At 45.2% G+C, this 20,162-nt stretch overlaps 1 protein-coding gene across 1 annotated transcript in view; it reads left to right on the top strand.

Moving 5' to 3' along the window:
- Window positions 1-20,162, top strand: part of LRRC7 (leucine rich repeat containing 7) — a 1,681,735-nt gene that overhangs the window by 498,757 nt on the left and 1,162,816 nt on the right. The window lies entirely within an intron of this gene.

Genomic DNA, 20,162 nt, shown 5'->3' with positions numbered 1-20,162 from the left:
GGAAGGTCATTTCTAAATACATAGGTGATTGCAATCTTGGCACAACAGTGGAGAGTAAAGCCTGATTGGAATGTCTAGAGTGGGCTGTGGCTATCTATATTGCCTTACAGCTGTAGGGTTAGAGCAGTCTCAATTACGGTTTCAGGAAAGGGGGTATATTTGCTTAGTGTAAATAATTTTTACCAGTTGAGATTTATTTTTTTGCTGATTTGGTGAGGAGTGCCAGTATTGCAGAGTGACTGTTAATTAGCCTGATGAGACTGATACAGTTACTGTTATGAGGATGTCTGTATGACAGCGGAGTGTTTTAATGGTCTCTCATACATGTATAAAGGATCAAAATTGGCAACATGGGGGTGTGACCATCTGTTCACCAAATTGGCTTCTTGAGCCTTTTGCTCCTGTTTCATGCCACAAACTTCTCCATCATTCAGTGGTACGGGGGAGACACTGAGCTGGTGGCAACCTCACATAGCTGTGAATGTTAGGAACCAGAGACCATGTGCCATGGAGTGGTATGGCAGTGTCAGCTCTGAGTGGTAGGCGGGCTTCCACTTCGTTTTGTGGACCAGGACCAATTCTGGGCATGCCTTGCTCCCAGCACAGCTTCTGCTTGATTTGCACAGGCTCAGGGGATACCGGGACTGCTTAGAAATTAGTGCAGGAGCAGAGAAGTGTGTGGGCTGCGATGCTGGGTAGTTGGGGGAAACAAGGCCACCATTTTGGATTGTGGGCATGAGGCCTAGAGGCCCAGCTCTGGTTCTTGCACTGGATTGAAGCTGCTTGTGGCCAGTGTTTGGTGCATAAGCATACTGATGGGTGGAATGACAACTGCACATGTTGATGCTGCTTCGCATACTTCATGGCAGAGTGATGATCTATTATACTGCAGGGTGGATTCCTGTCTGCAGTATAACTGCTGCTAATGTATTTATTCATGTTTCTGTTTGATCTGCTGTGATGGAGAGCTGCACTGAGTATTTTAGTGGCAAAACTAAGAGAGTTGATGCTTGAGCTACAGTTCCCCCTTGTTTTTCTACTGAGAAGTTGGAACTGGCTGGTTGCCCCAATATTCCTTGCTGCTGTAGTGTCTGTTATTGGTTGTTATGAATAATTATAACAAATTAAGACCTGCCTCCTTGCCTCCCAGTCACATGTGTGCTCGGTTGCTTATGCGCTTTGTTAGTTGGGGTACTGGTGATACTATACCTTCTGAATCTGCATTCTAAACAGCATCACTATAGGGAAAAGTGATGCCAACTAGTCCTAACTGACCTTGGAGGACAGTAAATCCTCAAAGAGTGAGGACACAGACCCAATTTTTGGAGACCAATCACAATCAAATCCCTCCACTTCCTTGGGCAATATTAAAAACATTTTAATAGCTATGAAAAATAACTTATTGTCAATTGATCAGAAAATGTACACTATAGCAATAAAAGCTGATCAAATAAAGGACCGTCTGAGTAGATAGGCTATTAAAATTGAGGGAATGGAACAAAGCATGTCTGATCTTAGGAAAGATCTAGATCATCTGGTGACCTCTTCATTCCTGTGACAAAATCGGTGGAAACATAAAAGGCCAAAAATAAGAATCTGGAGGTGCAATCAAGGGCCAAATAACGTTTGCATTATGCATGTTGCTGAGTCTACTACCAATGCTTTAGACTTAGGAGTTTTGTAGAATCCTTACTGTCAGATATTCTTGTCCGAGAGTGGTTTTCACAATACTTTGTGATGGAGAAGACACAGGTCCTTAAGTCCAAGGCTGTGTCAGGTGTCCATGCACACCTGTTTATTGCCACACTCTTAAATTATAGAAATTAGCAGGGAGTGGGGCACTACAGTGTTCCAGGTCACAGTCTTCTTCACCAAAACCAGAAGGTGCCATAAAGTTCTGCAAGAAATGCACTAAGCAGAAAAACACTACTAAATCCACAAATCAATGTCTGGCTCACAGCAAGATTTTAGCGACATAGAATTAACTGCCTTACCTCTTTTTGTGCAATCCATTTAGAGCTTTCTTGATCACACTTGTGTTTTTTTTAATAATGTTTTTTGAATGTATACATGCCATAAGAGTATCGCCTGCAGCTTGTTTTGGACATCACATACATGCCTAATGTATATGCTATTCCATGGCCCTTGACATTGTGCTTATTGAATTATATGGCTCTACTTATAATCTACTGACATGATCTTAAACAGGTGGTGGCTTACACCTTGTTGTGCATCCCACAAAGGCAATCTCAAAATATGTTTGGTTTAAATTCAGTAGGTTCACTATACTGCAAATGGGGGTTTATACTGTGAGCGGGTGGGGGTGGGAAATTTGGGAGGAACTTAGCAAAATGTTGAATGTTGTTCAATAAAACTAGCTACGATTGAACAGCTAATATTGATTGCAGGTACAGGCCAATCTATATCTATCAATTCCTTCTGGTAAGACAGGTCTAGAAAAGCATAATAGGCATTTCCTGGAATGTTAGGGGCTCACTAACCCGAAAAGGAACATCTGGTCCTGACCAACCTTGATAGTCTCAGAATAGATATTGCTCTCTTACAGGAGACCCATGTGGATCCTAAGAGTTTGCTGTCCCTCATCTCAAGACAGGGTCTGCTTTATTTTCTTCCTTCATTAATAAAAAAGGAGCCACTCTCAGTCCAGTTGGGGGCTTTGAATTCAAACCACACGGACTCCTGTGACATTATGGACATTTCCTCCATTGAGCCATTGCAACATTGATGCACTGGGCAGAAGAGCCATCTGCTGTCTCCTCTGCACCATCAGTCAACTTTCAACGTGAAGCCTGGGAGGCAGTAATTTTATAAAGTGTGATGCTTTGCTCTACACTGGTTTTACACTGTGCAGTATATCATATCCACTCCCTTTTTGTCATGACTTCACTTTAGGAAAGAAACTTTAAAACTCAGCTATTTTCTATCAACGTTTATTGAGTCAAATAGTTTCTAAACAGTCTCTTGCTCGTCTAATTGCCCTGACTGATGATGTTGCACTGTTCCACCCATATTATGTTTTTTTTTTCCTTTCTGGCATTCAAGAGATTTAAAAATACATTAAATAGGGGGTGTGGCCTGGATGGCCAAGATGGCGGGTGCAATTGTTTGAGCTCTCTCCGGTCACCACCCTAATACCATAGTCCTTAGGTGCTGGCGTGCCCATCAGGGTCAGGGGGAACCGCTGTGATCTCCCAACGTGTAAGGGCAGTGGTGGGGTACACCCAACAGCTTCAACAAGTTGCAGAAGGGGCCAAGACAGTGACTGCGGCTGAGCTGCGCTGTGGCTCAGAATGGCAGGCTGGGGGTTGCTGCAGCCCTGGGAAGCACTGCAGCCAAGGGATGAGGCACAGTGACGGGAAGCTGGGGATGCACCTCGCAGATGCATTTGGTTGCCAGGCACGACTGAAGCCGACGTAATTACTGCCTGCATTCTCTCATCGTCTGGTGGGCTGGACCTTGAATCGCTCCTGGACCCACCCAATGAGGAGATGCACCTTGTGGTCCCATTGGGCCGCCGGGTGTGGCCGAAGTAGAAGTGTTTGCTGCCCACATTGTTCCATCGCCTGGTAGGCCAGAGCTGGTGATCACTCCTGTGCCCCACCCAATGAGCCTCATCTGTGGGCATCACACATTCACCGGCACCCTTACAGCACTAGCACCAGAGTGACAGAGCAGAAGTAGCACTCCATATATCACAGTGGCCCTGGGATAGACTAGTGGAGATGCGGATCAGCCACCCTTGGAAGGCCCTGAACTGAAGGTACAGTCTCGGCTGTGGGGGGACCAAGCCCCTAGGTGCATGGAGGCATGGGCTTGCAAGTTTGGGGCGCAAGGACAGGCGACTATGGCATCTGCACTCTCTGGTAGACCTGGGAGATAGGGATGGGCCCTTACGACCTTGGTTGAGTGGGCCCCAGCTGGGGTAATGAGGGCCAGGCCTCCGGACTTAGAGACATAGGTGGCTTGGCACCTGCTCCCATGGCCTTAACCACCGCACCCAGCATTTAGCTGGAAGAGAGATGGGCTGTGAGGTTGGACCTGCACCTTGGGGTCTGGGGCTCTGACGGAATTGGAGGCCTTGTTAACGATTAAGGCTGCATGCAACTGACAACCTCGTGGAATGGGAGTGGGACCAACTGCTAGTGCTGACCGGACAAAGATCTTTGATGCAAGTAAGTCAACAGCTTCCCCATAGCAGGACGCTGTGTTACCCCCCTGATGACACCATTCCCATTGGGAGGTGACTTCTCAGCATTTGGCTTCTCTGCACATCTCATAATTATATGATTGGGCTGGCAGTGTCATCATGGGTCACGATAAGGGTCCACTGGGCCAGGTTAGAAAGGACAAATATACTGCACCACTGGGGGGAGCAAAGGAGATCCCAAAGGGGGTATTAGGGGCCAGAATCCCAATGAACGGAGACAACACCTTTGCCATCCTACAAGCTACCCGCAAATCCAAAACTGCACTGGAGACTAAAATAGGGGAGGTTGGCATGGATGTGGCCCTGCTGCACCAAGACCTTCTCCAAAGGGAAGAGGGTAATAGAGGAGGAAGGGAAGAGCTCAGAGCTGGAGGACACTGTTTAAAACTTGTCCTCTGAAGTGACTCACATCCCATGGAATGCAAAAATCCTCCAAGATCGCACAAAGGATGCTGAAAATTCCCGAAGGGGCCGAGGGCCACTTCCCAGAAACTTTCCTCAAGCAGTGGATCCGGTCCTGGCTAGAACCAACAAGTCTGTCCCTCTGCTTTATCCTTGAATGGGCCCCCTGCTCCCTTTCCCAGAAACCCCCTCCTGGGGCTCCACCCAGGCCTCTGATCCACATTTCTTAAATTATAAAGATTGTGACACAGTGCTGAGGGCGGGGCCTCCTTAGAGGGGACCAGATACTCCAAACAGGACGCATACTCATTTTTCCAGACTACACCCACCTGGTCCAAACACAGTGCAAATCTTATGACCAGGTAAAGGTAAAGCTACGGGTCATGCAAATCCCCAATATCCTCTTCTACCCCCCCCAAATTGTAAGTAATTTACAACTCCTAAACTGTTTTTTGACTCACCAAAGGAGGCGTGGACATCGCTTACTGAAGAACGTCCACTTGTCATTAACCCAGCACCTTCCTGGCATGCTGACAAACCTTTACTAGGTATCCGGCCAGGGTGCCGAGAAGGTGAAGGGCAAGTGTCAGAGGAAGAGATCATGTTGAAGGCACACCAGACCACCAGAGGCAGATGCCACTATGGACCAAGACGGAGAGAGAGGGCTCCAGTCAAGGAAAGCTGATTCTGTGTCATAGCCACAACCCAATCCAGTTACAGACTTGGACTTGGGACAAGCTCCCAATGCTGCATGACAGATCCTAAAGCATGCCTCCTCACCCCACCTGGGTACATCACTCCTTCATAGTTTTTTAGTTAGTACTGCAACTTTGTTGGGGATGGGTGACAGATGCTTCTATGGGGTGGGAAGCATAGGGAGGGGGATTTGGGGTTGTGTTATTTTTTTAATATCAGTTTGATTTGCTCTATCTTATTTTATACCCTGTACTACTGAGCCGACTGCCCACTATCATTCCCACTGGGTGGATCCCCTTTGGCTAAGCCTTGAGGACAGCAGAAGAGTGACTTGTAGAGGGCTTATATTGAATTTCTTCCCACCTCTATGCTAGGGCCCTTCTCAGTAATGACATGGAATGTAAACGGTCTGCTGAACCATACCAAGAGGGGAGCAGTGTTTCAATTTCTGCAGTGGTATGCTCCAAAGATCATATTGCTACAAGGAACTAACCTGTAGGGACACAATTGTCACTTTGCCGCCCGCAAGGGGTACGATAGAATATTCCATGCAGGATTCACTTGTGGGTTCCAAGGGGTTGCAATCCTTCTACATAAGTCACTGCCATTGCCCATAATTAAGGTCACACCCAATGGTCAAGGCCGCCACAAAATACTGGAAGACACAATAGAGGGTGCCATACATAATGTCCTGAGCATGTATGTTTCACCAGCCGTGCACCTAACCATGTAAGGATCTTTCAGAGACTTAGTGGCAGCACTCCCTCCTGGAATGACCACAGTGGGGGGTGACTTTAATGATGTCATGGGGTGGAAGGACTGGTTTGGGATGAGAGGGGGCCCTGTGACAAGGCTGTTGTCTAAAGGAATGGGTGCATGGGCTTGCCCTTAGCACTACCTTGCAGGTCTGGAATCCAGGGAAACTAGAATACCCTCATGCATCGGCACATGGGTCATTGTCCCACATTGATCACTTGTTTCTCACGGCCACTGATCTCCTTCAAAGCATGAGATCACAAATTATACCCCATAGGATATTGGACCATGCTCCAGTCCTGCTCCATTTTGACACAGCACACAAATGGGAACGCCCTAAATGGCATCTTAAGGCTTGGCTTCTCATGGAAAACAAATTTGCAGACCACCTGCTTTTGTGAACTGAAAGCCTTTCTTGACCTGAACAGGGGGGTCAGTGACATTGTCCATTTCTACATTCGGGGATTTGACTGTGAAAAGCGAAGCCGTATCACTGAACTAGAAGTATTGATCATTACCTGAGAGCACAAAAACTCAGACAAATTGAGTGACTCTGGGATACATCAGCTAGAGCTTGACAGAGCAACATTGCGCAAACTTTGTATGAATAAAGCCCATAAGTGTTGGATGGCTTCCACGCGCCGGATTTACAAGTGGAGGTTAAGGTCAAGTAAGCTTTTGCATTGGCGAGCCACACATAACTCAGAATCTAGAGTAATACCTTGCATAATGGATGAGTCTGGCGAGTGGGTTGAGAACCCACCGGGTATTGGGGTGGTATCTGCCCAATTAACTTATGTGCAATGGGGGCATGGCTAAATTGTTAATCAGCTGCTCCTTTGGTAGCAGAGCTCCCGTTGCTTCACATTTCTGATTCTAACGGACAGCACTGGACCACACCATCAAGGTGGAGGTAGTAGACGCAGTAGTGAATCTGAACTCCATGAAGACACTGGGACCGGAGGGTTATCCAGTGGAGTTTTACCACAGGCTGCTACCCGGCATCCTCCCACCCCAGCTAGAAGCATATGTCGAGCCTATTGCCAAGGACCACTTCTCCATTGACGTTGACCTAGCTAAGATCGTAGTTTTGCTTAAACCCAGTTGCCCCAACATGCATGTGCATCATTCTGGCCCATCTCCCTCATTAATACAGAAGTTAAGCTGTATGTGAAACTCCTGGCCAACCACCTATTGACTTCAGCCCCCACCTGGTCCATGTGGAACAATGCATCTTTATTCCTCGCCGCAGCATCAGGCTCTGCACCCGCAGGGTGCGTCTGGCTCCGGCCTGCATACGGACCCCATGTGGCACGGCAACCCTTCTTTTAGTTAGGGCTGGGCGGAATTTTTAATTTCACCAGCAAAATTGGAAGAATTTAATAATTCTGCGTTACACTCGGAGCGCAGAATTACTAATAAATTCCGCCACTCTACTCCGCCGGTGGAAGTAATCATTCAGCACTCCTTTGCAGTGCCAAGTTGCCTTTGTGCTGCTCTGTGACTGAGTTATTTGTTTTCCCAGTCGTCTTGCCTACTTTAAATATGACCGTACTTGCCGGAAGTAAAGGTGCGTTTTAGTGTTTGGTCCCTGAGACACATGCATGTTCTTGCTTCTCAAAGAAATAGGCTGAAGCAGCAGGAAGCACTTGGTGTCTCCACTGTAAATTTTGTCTGGAAAGTGTTTCGCCACCTTTGAATAGAAACTTGACGTAGCGGATCCATGGATGTACTTTGGCTTGGTAAACCTTGGGAAGTGGTCTCTGTGAGAGACAGAGTGTGTGCTGCTTTCCTGCTCTGCTCGCTCTGACTTCACTGATTCTTCTCTGTTATTTCCTGGGTTCGACTTACCTTCCTTCTGCCGCTCCTCGGGCCCTAAATTTCCTTCAATCCGGCTACAGACCGGCCATCTCTGTACTAGGATAACCCAGGCCATTACTTTGGTTTTGCTGTGGATTTATGTGATGTATCGTGCTGTGAAGTGGTTTGGATAACATGCAGCACTGCACTTCAGATGTCAGTTGTGTGACAAAACTATGTAAAAGTATATCTTGCGCACATTGTGATGGAGGGTCTTTGCTGTATTTGTTAGTCTCACTTTAATATTATTGACATGTTGTCAGCGCCACCGTGTACACGGATGAAAGCTTTCAGCAAAATGTTATTTGTGTTCAGCGCAGTGGCAGGGTATGTAATCTTGCGTGGGTGAATAAAGCTGCTCTGGTGCTTTTTAAAAACGCTCATTGCGCTGATTTATGAAGGGATTTCTAGTCTGCAATACTATGCTGTGCAAAAAAAAACCTGAAAAATAAACTTAACAAAATGCAGTAAATAATTAACTTTTCATTTCGAAATTCAGTCTTTGCGAATGGTCGCTGCCCGAATCCCACACAGTTACGCCAAAATTCCAATAGTGCCTCTTTCTTTGACCTTAAGGATTACAAAAACAGAGATGCACACTTATTATTAGCAATGTTGCTTCTTTCATTCTTGTGTCAGTGACAAGTTCTGAGACTCAACAGCAACGGGTAAATTAGTGAGATGTGATTCTTGGTGCGGGGGCTGGGTGAAGAGGCCGGGAGAGTGTGAATCAAGTTGTTGTGTAAATCAACCTGTAATTGCATGATACGGCTCTCAGTACTGGAAGAATGTATTGGCCACGTCGCTTTTCCTCCTCCACTCTCATCTCTTCCCATCACATTCGTTCCCTGCAATGTCTCTAAAATTTGCTGTTCCGGGATGGCAGCCACTGGAAACAGGTGTGTTGCGAGAAAGTTGCAAATATGCATAGGAGTGATAACTAAGGGCTAATTAGGTGGGTGGAACTCTGCGGAATTCTACTGAGTTTTATGGAACTCTGCAGAATTCCGCAGAGTACAACTCCGCTAGTTCCACCCATCCTTACTTTTAATTGATTTTGAGAAGGCGTTCAATAACATCAACTGATCCTTCCTAGATGACACCCTCCTTAAGATGTGACTTACGCCTAGGTTTGGCGCTTATGTCAGGGTCCTCTATGTCGGTCCTCTGCTTCATGTGTGTGTTAACAGGGTGCTGTCCTGCAAGTTTTCTATAGGGAGGGGCACCAGACAGGAATGTCCCCTCTCCTGTTTACACTGGCCATAGAGCCTCTGGTGGTCTGGATCAAGTGTGATGTCCAGGTGTGGGGTTTTGACTGAGGCCTGGTGATGAAGGACCGACTAGCATTATATACAGATGACGTCTTGCTCTTTATGGCCTGCCCACCTGAGGTGGAACCTAGACTTCTCCACATTTTGAAGGTTTTGAGGGCAGCCTCAGGGCTACAGGTCAACTGGGACAAGTATCTGTTGGTTCCTTAAGGGGTGACCGCCGGGACAAAACCTGGCAGTCCCAAATCCCGATACGACGTAGCAGTTTTCAATATCTTGGGATATATACCTCTTGGGAGTCAGACTTGACATGAAGCTTGAATTTCTGACCTGTGACTCAGAGAGGCCAGGAGGATATGACACAGTGGGATACTGCCCCCCCTTAATCTCATAGTCAAAACAGCATTCTTTACAATGAAGATACTTCCAAGGCTGCTGTATGTTCTGTAAAACTACCCCCTGCATATATGGCAGTTGTGGTTTGACACAATGTTGGCCATGGGACACAAATTCATATGGGGTGGTAGAACCCCCAGGGTGACCTTCAGCATATGCTCTTGAATGATATATGACAGTGGCCTGTCCATGGCAGATGTTCATCTGTATTACTGGGTGACTGAGCTCCTTCCCATTAATGACTGGATGCATGGGGTGTGATCATCCCAAATCCAAAGGGGAACTGTCCCTGCTAGGTCTGGATAAGGTGATGGGTATACTGTATGGGGCGCTTATCCCAACTTCTCTCCCAGAGGTGACCCAGGTGGTGTGTTTAGAATGTGGAGAGCTGCTTTGTGATGGACTGGGTGGGACTGTAAACTTACACTGGAGTCTCCACTATGGGGAGGGCACAATGCTGTCCCAGGTGTTGGCCTTTGAGGGTTGTAGAAATTAGGACAACATAGGAATCTCAATACTAGGCATTGTCTGGGAATGAGACTATATGCAGGCCTTCCAAGATCTCAGGGTGGACTTCCATATGACACCCTCCCAATTATTCTGATATCTACAACTCCGACCTGCCCTCACTGCTCATCTGGAATATCTGGACAACTTCCTCAATATAGCCTGTTGGAAGGTAGATTACTCCTGGACCACTTGGGAAGGGGCGGGGTTTCCCAGATTTATAGGACTCTTGTAAGGCACTCACCTGAGTTACTCGAGGCTCTGAAAGAGAAATGGGGAAGAGTTGGGTTGGTGCCTTAGAAGGAGCAGGCTGAAGGAATAGCCACCTGAGTGTTGGCAATATCTGCTAGGCTCCATTTAGTGCAGTTTAAATATTTTCTCCAGGCATACCTAACACCCCTTCATTTGTTGAAAGTTGGTATATGTGACTCACCAGCTTGCTAACGGTGCCAAGATCCCAACAAGGACTTCTTTCACATGGTGTGAAAGTGCCCGGTGATAGCAGCCTACTGGACTGCCATTTTAGCCCTCCTCTATGCTGTAATGGGGACTGCCATATAGATCCAACCTCGGATTACATTGCTGGGTAACCTGGATGATGTGGGAGGGCTCAAAGGGGAGAGGACATTGGTGGGCCTGTAATAGCTAAAAGAGACATAGCCTGGCATTGGACCTTCCCAAGGCCCCTTCGGTGTCGGCCTGGACAAGTGGCATGGAGTGGTGTGGCTAAATTAATAAACAATTTATGAGGCAAGGGGCTGCCTCTGCAAATAGGACAAAATCTGGGGTAAATGGTCGGAGTACCATGGAGTGCAGGGCTAAATTGAGTTCAGACTGTTAATTTGTATCACTGGATGGGTGGCGATATGGGGAGAGGAGTCCAAACGTACAGTGAATTATTTTATAATTGTTTTACATCTTAAAAGAGCAATTGTTGCAGTTATAATGTATAAACACACAATAAAAAAATTCTATAAAAACATAAATTACATAATTTGTTATGTGGCATTTCGTTAGAGGACGTGTTTGGAAACAGTTGTGCAAATTTTTGTGTATTGCCAAAAGCTATTCTAGAAAGAACATTTGAAATATTGAAGCAATATTTTAAGCTGCAATACTAAAGCTGAAAGTAGGGGCTTTTTTGCTGGACAGACTACATTACCTGAGTTAAGCTTCACCCCAAAAGAACAGTGTTAGGAAAAGGAGTTGAAGATGAAGATTGTGCTGTGGGTGATGACTTACATACTCAACAAAATATTGCATAGTAGACACTTTTGAAAATAGCCCATTATTTCTGTTGCATCTTTAAAAAATCATGCGTGTTTATTTTGTAAACAAGGAAAACTTTAAATCCAACATTTTATCATGGCAGCAAAGTAAACAAACTAAAACAAATGAATGTGCAAGAGAGATAAATGATTATGAATGGCTAAGGCAACGAATCAGCAAGGACCTCCTAATAAAAAAAAGCCATAAATCGCCATCTAAAATGGTGTTGTGTCACCAAAGTAAATACATTCGATATCACACACTGACAAGATTACAAATTTACCATCATGTCACATATGGAGTAAAACAAAAACACTAGTTGATACCCGATCACAAAACCCTAGTGGCCACACTAATGGGACAACATAACCATCTACACAGTACCATTGTCTTGAGAGACAGAACATACTAGTAGTCTCCAACCATGAAACACACATGAAATCCAGTGACTGAAGGGGACTAATCAAAGGATCAATCTTTCTCTATAATTTGCTTTGTTTTTTGTAGTGCTGACAGCATGAGATTGTTCACAAACTAGGGTAAAATTCACATATGCTAATACTTATAGATTAGTTTTTTATCTGATTAATATATTTTATGCTTTGATGGAAAATTTATATTTTATTCCATTCTTTAATTGCTCTACACTTAACTAATGCAAAAACAACAGACGCTGGACTGAATACTGAACAATGTCAAACATTCACACCCAGTCAAAGAGCTGGGGCCTAAGTCCATCCCTTTTTGCTCACCATGCCACCCCAGTTTGGACCCTGACACTGGTCATTCAGTCCAGGGTCTGTACTCTGAGGCTGAACAGGGGACCAGGGTGAGTCCTTCCTCACCTTGCCCCTACGTCTGGGCTCACGTACCCTCCTCTGGGGAGTGGTACTGCCAGATAACTGAACTGTCAGGGCACCCTTAGGGGTCACCCCTCTCAGTTCTCCTGACACTAGGGGTAACTCATTTCCCAGAATGCAGTCAATGGGCATCTTGAGACTAACTATGACCCACCTCTGGGTCACCTCCCCACCCCACTCCAGGGACACCAGGGCCATGGGGCAGAAGAAATCCTCCCCATGGGCTGGAGTCACCCTACACCCCTGGCTGGTGTACTGTCCTGGTGAAACTAGTCTCTCCACCATCATGGTAAGACTAGCCCCTGTGTCCCTCAGAGTGGTGACTGGGACCCCATTCACTCCCACCTGGTGGAAGTGACGACTCCCACTCTCAGGGATCACCAGCTTATCCTCTGAGTCTATCTCTCAACTGAAGGAGATGAACGCATGGTCCACGACCTGCCCCTGGAGACTACTTTCCCCTAAGGACACATTGGCCACCCCTGTAGAGGTCCCACCAGTGGGTGAGTTCTTTCGGCAGACAGAGCCCCCCTTCCTGTGCCCTATCTGGGAGCACTCAAAGCATCAGGGTTGGGTATGGGATGCTTTGGGCCACCCCCCACCAGAACCACCACCCTGTTTCTCAGATGAAGCATGGGAAACCTTTCCTCCCCCCTTATTCTGGGACTTGTCTGGGTCATCCTTAACCTCCCCCTCACTCTGTTTGGGGGAACGGAACCACCCTTCTTGGGGTCACTCCTTGGTACCTTTTTGGACACTCTGGTTTTAACCCAGGGGTCCGCCTCCTCAGCAAGCTTTCTAGGATCAGTCAGCTTACTGTCAACCAGGTGCTGCCACAACTGTGTAGAACAAATAATGAGCATATGCTCTTGCAGAATTAAATTATATAACCCTGTGCAGTCGTTTACTTTACTAACCCGCACCCTTCCATTCAGTGCCTTACCGGAGAAATCAAAAAAGTCTACCCAGTTCTGTGTGTAGAGTTTGGTGCTGTTCCTGAACCTCTGACGGTACTTCTCAGGTGTCAGCCCAAACTTGGCAAGCAAAGCAGCTTTCATGGGTGTGTATCTGTTTTGATCCTTAGGATTCAATGCGGGGAGTGTGTCGCCTCCTTCCTTCTTTCGTCTGCGGTCAGGCCATGGCTAGAGACACTGCTCTCTGGTCTAGTAGGGGGCACAAATCCAAGGGTAACATCCCCCACTACTGGCAAGAAATCCTCTGAGGGTCCATCCTCTTGCTCTTCCTCCTCAACATCCTCCTCTGAATGGGCTTCTGCCCAGGCCTTCAGTGCCTTTTGGTACTCCTCCTTCTTGGAGGCATGCTGGGTGGGTACTTCCAACCCCTTTCAGTACCCCTTCAGCTGTTTAACAGTGTATGTCTCCAGCTAGGCTAGGTCAAACTTTTCAGCTCCTGCTTGAGACCTAGCCAGAGACATGTTGAATGAGGATTTAGTTAAAAATCAGGCAGAGAAAAAAATTGCAGAAAAAGATAAAAAATCAGGTTGCCCTTCAACTGTGGGTAGGTAGTGAACACTTAGCTATTGTATGTCACTGCACAAATACAAGTCCTATCCTCACCACTGATTACCAATGTTAGAAATGGTGTCTTTGTTTGGCAGTCAGGTTACTCCCTGGCCAAGCAAGAACCCTCTCTCTAGTCAGGGTAAGTCACACACAATCCAAATTATCCTGTGCCCACCATCTGGTAGCTTGGCACTGAGCAGTCAGGCTGAACTTAGAAGGCAATGTGTAAAGTACTTGTGCAATAAATCATGCAATACCACAGCATAACACCACAAAAATACACCACACAGTGTTTAGAAAAATATATAATATTTATCTGGTTAAATGCAGGTCAAAACAATTAAGATTTGATAAGTACACTTTGAATTATCAATGTAGGAAATAATAAAAGAAGTCTTTAGTCTCTAAAAAGCAACAAATGTCTCTTGCAAGCACAAAGTACCTGGTTTGTGCTCAAATTCTCTGCAAGGGACCGCAAAGTACGAGTTGCGTGGAAAACGGGGAGGTGTGTGTGTCGATTTGTTCAGCGCACACAAACAATGCATTGAGTTTTCAAGCAGGGCAGGCTTTGCATCGATTTCTGGCGCATAGACTGGGATCCTCTTCAGGTTGCAGGGTTTCTGAACACCCTGGGGACAATGCGTTGAAATCCTGGGCGTGCAGGACGAAGTCACAGGGGCTGCATCGATCTGGTGGGCAATGCATGGCTATTTCTGCTGCACAGCAGGCGCTGCATCGATTCTTCTCGCAGGAAGTCGGGCTGCATCGTTCCAGTTCGGCTTTGCATCAATCCAGTGGGCTGTGCGTCGAATTTCCGGTTGCAACACTGGCACTCGGAGTGTAGTGATTTCCTCACTGCGATGCAGGCTATGCGTCCTTTCTTGCAGGCTGTGAGTCGATTTTCGATGCACAGGGAGTTCTTTTGCAGAAATGAAATCTTTTTGGTCCTGAGACTTCAGGGAACAGTAGGCAAGCACTATCCAAGCCCTTGAAGAGCACCTCTCAGCAGAGGACAGCAAGGCAGCAGGGCAACAGCAGGACAGCAGTCCTTTGCAGAAAACAGTCAGGTGAGTCCTTTTGGGCAGCCAGGTAGTTCCTCTTGGTAGGTTGTAGGTTCTGTTTCAGAGTTTCTTCTTCAGTGGTATCTTGTCCAGAAGTGTCTGAGTTGTTAGGGTCAGAGACCGTGCTTAAATACGCAAATGTGGCTTTGAAATGGGGGAGACTTCAAGGAGTGGCTTAGAAGTGCACAAGGTCCCCTTTCAGTTTCATCCTGTCTGCCACGGTGTGGCAGTCCTTGGTGTGAGGGCAGGCTACTGTCCTTTGACATGTAAGTGCCAGGCCCTCCACCCTCCCAGCCCAGGAAGACCCATTCCATATGCAGATGTGTGCAAGTGTAACTGAGCATCCTGTGTTTGCGGTTTGTCTGAGTGGAATGCACAAGGGAGCTGTCAACTAACCCAGCCAGACGTGGATTGTAAGGCACAAAAAGATTTAAGTGAAGAGAAATGCTCACTTTCTAAAAGTGGTATTTCTAAAATAGTAATATTAAATCCAACTTCACCAGTCAGCAGGATTTTGTATTACCATTCTGGCCATACTAAATCTAAACTTGTTACTCCATTCAGGTCAGAATCTACCACTCAAACAGTATATGAGGGTAGCCCTAATGTTAGCCTATGAAAGGAGCAGGGCGCACATCCGTGTAAAAATGAATGTAGGAGTTTTACACTGCTAGGACGTATAGAACACGCATGTTCATGTCCTACCTTTTACCCACATAGCACCCTGCCCTATGGACTACCTAGGGCCTACCTTAGGGGTGACTTATATGTAGAAAAAGGGGAGTTTAAGGCTTGGCAATTACTTTTAAATGCCAAAGTCGAAGTGGCAGTGAAACTGCCCACACAGACCCTGCAGTGACAGGCCTGAGACATGGTTAGGGGCCTACTTATGTGGGTGGCACAACCAGTGCTGCAGCCCACTAGCAGCATTTAATTTACAGGCCTGGGCACATGTAGTGTACTTGACTAGGAACTTATAAGTACATTAAATAAGCCAAATGGGTATGAGCCAATGTCACTATGTTTTAAGGAGAGAGCACATGCACTTTAGCATTGAATAGCAGTGGTATAGTGTGCAGAGTCCTAAAGCCAGCAAAAATGAGGTCAGAAAAGGAGAAGGGGGAAGGCAAAAAGTTTGGGGGTGACCCTGCAGAAAGGCCATTTCCAACAATGACCATCCGGCAGCACTGTTTTGGCAAAAATTTGGAATAGTTTTGTTTTCTTCAGATAGGCCCTCAGCAAGTAAAATTTATTTTTCGCCTTTGCCGAAGTTGCTAGCTGAGGATACAGAATTTTATGGCATCTAGGGTGCCACAATACTTTGAATAGTAGGATAATTCAAGCTAGTGACTGAGGCACATATCTACCAGATGTACGCACCAAGCGAATTATGTGTGCCTCTTGTGCGCTACGCTGGTCACTGATCAGCATATGTGCACCTGCGCCGCATAATATTAGCAAACAAGAAATGTGGCCTTGTATACTCATCAGGCATTCATGCTTCCCAAGTTTGACATACAGAATTATTTATTTACAGAAACTGAGAGTTGATATGACTCATGCACACTGGGATGGCTGGCTGTTCATAGTATTGAAAATCGACCTGCATGATCATATTGCGAATCTTCCATGTTGTGTGTGACCATTACGAGTGGAAAGAGGACCTGCCGTATGTGTAATTTATGAATGCTTCACAACGGTATAATGTGTGTTAGCTATATGTATCCTATTTCTAACGGTCTATTTCATGCTTGAAGTAGGCATTCGTTTGCATTGTAGGGATTTCCACAGGTGTTACAAATAGAGCTCAGAGCGTCCTAGGCAATTAGGATGCTGACCAACTCAGCCTTAAACTCTGTAAATGCATGTTCAACACTTTTCAGAACATGGAATGCCTTAAAGATACAGGCATAAGTTACTGAACAAATTATTGCAGTGTCTACAATGAAGAGATATGGCATGGAAAAATAGGTGAAAACATTTTTTTTCACCTGTAACAAAAAGGGATTTCAACATTAAACATCTATTTGACCCTAAACATGCATATGCCATAAAATGCTTACAATGTATGCATCTATGGCCTTTGAAACAAGTTCTCTCTCAATTACATTGACCCATGTCTTATTTTTCAAACTAAATAAGTTAACTGTGTTGGAGCTGGATGGTTCTGTGAATAAGGTAAAAAGGTGTGAATTGGTCATTTAAGAATGTGTATCTTACATACATTTATTTATTTATTTATTTGCATGATTAATTAAAATCTTAGCAAATTAGTCAACTAATTACACGGTTATTACAGCTGGATATTTAAAAGCTGCCCTTATGTTGCCGGCTTGACAACATCTAGGGGTAGTGATATTTAATAAAACTAAACACAATTAAGATTCAATATCCACTATAAAATTATTGAATTTATGCTAAAACAATAATAGGAGTAACTAAACAATTGTTAAAAGTGCAAACTTTTCAATGTGCCTAGTTCTGCGTATTTCAAGAACATAACCTACATCTTTATGGTGTACTAACAGTCACAGGCCGCAAATTTATGCATTTGGTCTGTGCAGACAGAAATGTAACAAGTCTACAGTTTATCTGTGGATCAGTTGAATCAAACAGTTTCATCACTGCTAGCTGACAAAAGAGTATTCCGTTTGTACTAAAAACTCCTTTCAGCAGTTGGCGATGTGTTTCTCTGAGGGCCAGGCAAATACAGATCAAATGGACCATGTCCTCCCTGGCAGCATTGCATAGCCTGAATGACGTCTCTCCCCCATTCTTCCACAATGGTTGATCCGCTCTTGATGGAAGGGATCCTAGCCATATCGCGTGCAGGTGGCGTTTGACGTGTACTAAAAATGTTGAGATCATATATTGCGATGGTGCTAGTGTAGTGTAAGTATGCATGAGAAACCAGGCATGCGAGCGTCGTGCAAATTTGCGTTTATCATCTAGCAAAGATTGCAGACCTATTTCCTTTTTTAACAAAATGCACAGAAGGGGATATGGCATATTAGAGTCCCATAGATATGTAAATTGTGTCTCTTGCAGCCAGTACTGCAAGTACCTGTTGTATACTGACTTTCAATCATTGCTTACTGAATTCTATAAAGCCACGACTAAAGGGCTGGTGTTGTTTCTTCTTATTTTATACCAGGTCTTTATGGTATGTACTTTCTTGTCCAGCTGTTGTTGTTTAAGACCAAAACTAGCCTAACTTGAGCAGGGGAAGCAGTGCGGGGAAGATTGAAAACTTGTTTGTTGATTTTTATTTGTTGCTGATCCAGGAGAAAGGCGTCATTCTTGTATAGTGCTGCGCTTCCATATATAGTAGCTGGAAGGAATTTGGCCGACATGACGAACAGTAAAGGTTTATACGACGGTCCTTTTAACCTTTAGGCTAGGGCGCAAAAAGCGAATGTCAGCGCTTTGCATTTCTGAGCGATGTGCTGCTTTTGTGACACAAGGTTAGCCTTGTTGTCTATAGTATAGCCAAGATATTTATAACAGCGAGTCATTTCAAAGCTAATGCCGCCCAACTTAATTTTAATTACAGAGTTAAAAGGGTATCATATAGACATCATTTTTGTCTTCGTAGTACTGATTTCTAATTTGTTTGATGTTGCAAAATCACCTAGGGTGCTAACTAGCCGCTGTAGTCCTATTTTCATGTGGCTCAATAAAACAATGCCATCAGCAGGTGAGAGGTGTGATATAAGCAGGTTCCCCATCCTTGGAGAGTGTGAGTTGGTCATGTCTAGCTTTGGGGAGAGGTCAGCCATAAAAAGGTTAAAAAGGTGCATGCGAGAACGCATCCTTGTTTTAAGCCTATATTTGTTGGAATCATCCTTGAAATTTTCGAACCATCTGCTACCTTGATCTGCACCCAGGTTTTATCAGTTAGCATTTCAATGCTGTGGAGAAGCCGTTCCTGCAGGCTCCAGCTTTGCAATTTGCGCCAAAGAATTGCTCTGTCCACCTGATCAAAGGCGCTTTTGAAGCCCACAAAGCATAGATGTAGCTTTTCCTTTAGGGGTTTTTCTTTGTCTGCAATGTCACTTAACGCTAGAATATTGATCATTGTGCCGTAACCCTTCCAGATGCCAGATTGATTCAGGGGGACGAGGTTGTTTGAATTGGACAAGTGGAGCAGATCATCCAAGATCAGCATGCCAAAGTATTTGGCCTCACTATCAATTAAAGCAATCAGTATGTAGTTGGCCGGATTTGTTCTGTAACCCCCTTTAAATATAGGATTGATTATAGATCCTCTCCATCTGCCAGGGGTGGTTTTGTTGTGCTCTACTTCAGTGTAAAGGATTGCCAGTGCAGTTGACCAGTACACTGGATAGGCCTTAAATATTGCCTGTGGAAGGCCATTGAGGCAGGGGGCACCATCCCTATGCCCCCTCCTAATTACTTGGAAGACCGCCTTAGTGCTGTATCCAACGTTGATCAGACAGAGGACCTTAGGACTTGCAGGCTCCTTCAGGTGTGAATTTGCTTCAGATGAGTCTTGTTTAAAAAGATGTTGGCCAGGTAATCCGCCCATTTATGCTTGGGAATTGATGAAAAAGTAATTACTCTTGACTGCCTGCCATTGACTCTTACCTAAAAGGCCCTGGAATTTGCCATTTTTGAGCTATAGAGTAATTTGAGCCAGAAGTTGTCCTTCCTCTTAATGCGCTCACGCCATACCTGGCTTTTATAGTATTTTCAAAGGGCTTTTATTTGGACACATGTAGATTCTGTGAAAGGTCTATTTTTCATTACTTTGAGCTCATGCTCATTTCCTTTCTTAATTTTAGAATTTTCTCTGATAGACTTGAAGACTCAGTACGATTTTGTGTTGGTGATTGGCACTTAGCAAATATGAGCGGAGATAACGAAATTGGAAAGGTGGCCCACACTTCCACTGCAGGCGAGTCCTGGAGTGTTGCAGATTGAAACAGAGTTTTTATCTTTTCACACAGCCGCGTTAATGAACTCTCTGACCAAATCAAAGGTTTTAAGTTGGTAGATGCAATACTTCCTAGTTCAGCAACAACAGGCAAGAAGTGTGGGGCATTCAAGTCCAGTTCTATATGTTGGTATGAGTGATCACTGTGGAGAGTAGTTTTAATTTTAAATTTCCTCACACGAGCTAGCAGGGGAAAAGACACAGCTGTATAGTCTATTATATTTGCAGCCTTTGTGCTGTAGTGGGTGTAGCTAGGTGGCATATCATCTTTGGTCCTGCCATGTAGAACCCTCATGCTCAAATGCTCTAATGCCTCGACCAATTGTTTGCCCATTGAATCCAATCTCTTCCATATTGGTGGAAGTTGAGGCAGAAC

Source organism: Pleurodeles waltl, chromosome 4_2 (assembly GCF_031143425.1).
Source record: "Pleurodeles waltl isolate 20211129_DDA chromosome 4_2, aPleWal1.hap1.20221129, whole genome shotgun sequence".
Lineage (NCBI taxonomy): Eukaryota > Metazoa > Chordata > Amphibia > Caudata > Salamandridae > Pleurodeles > Pleurodeles waltl.
The sequence above is the reverse complement of the archived record's forward strand: the minus strand, read 5'-3'. Positions and strand labels throughout refer to the sequence as shown.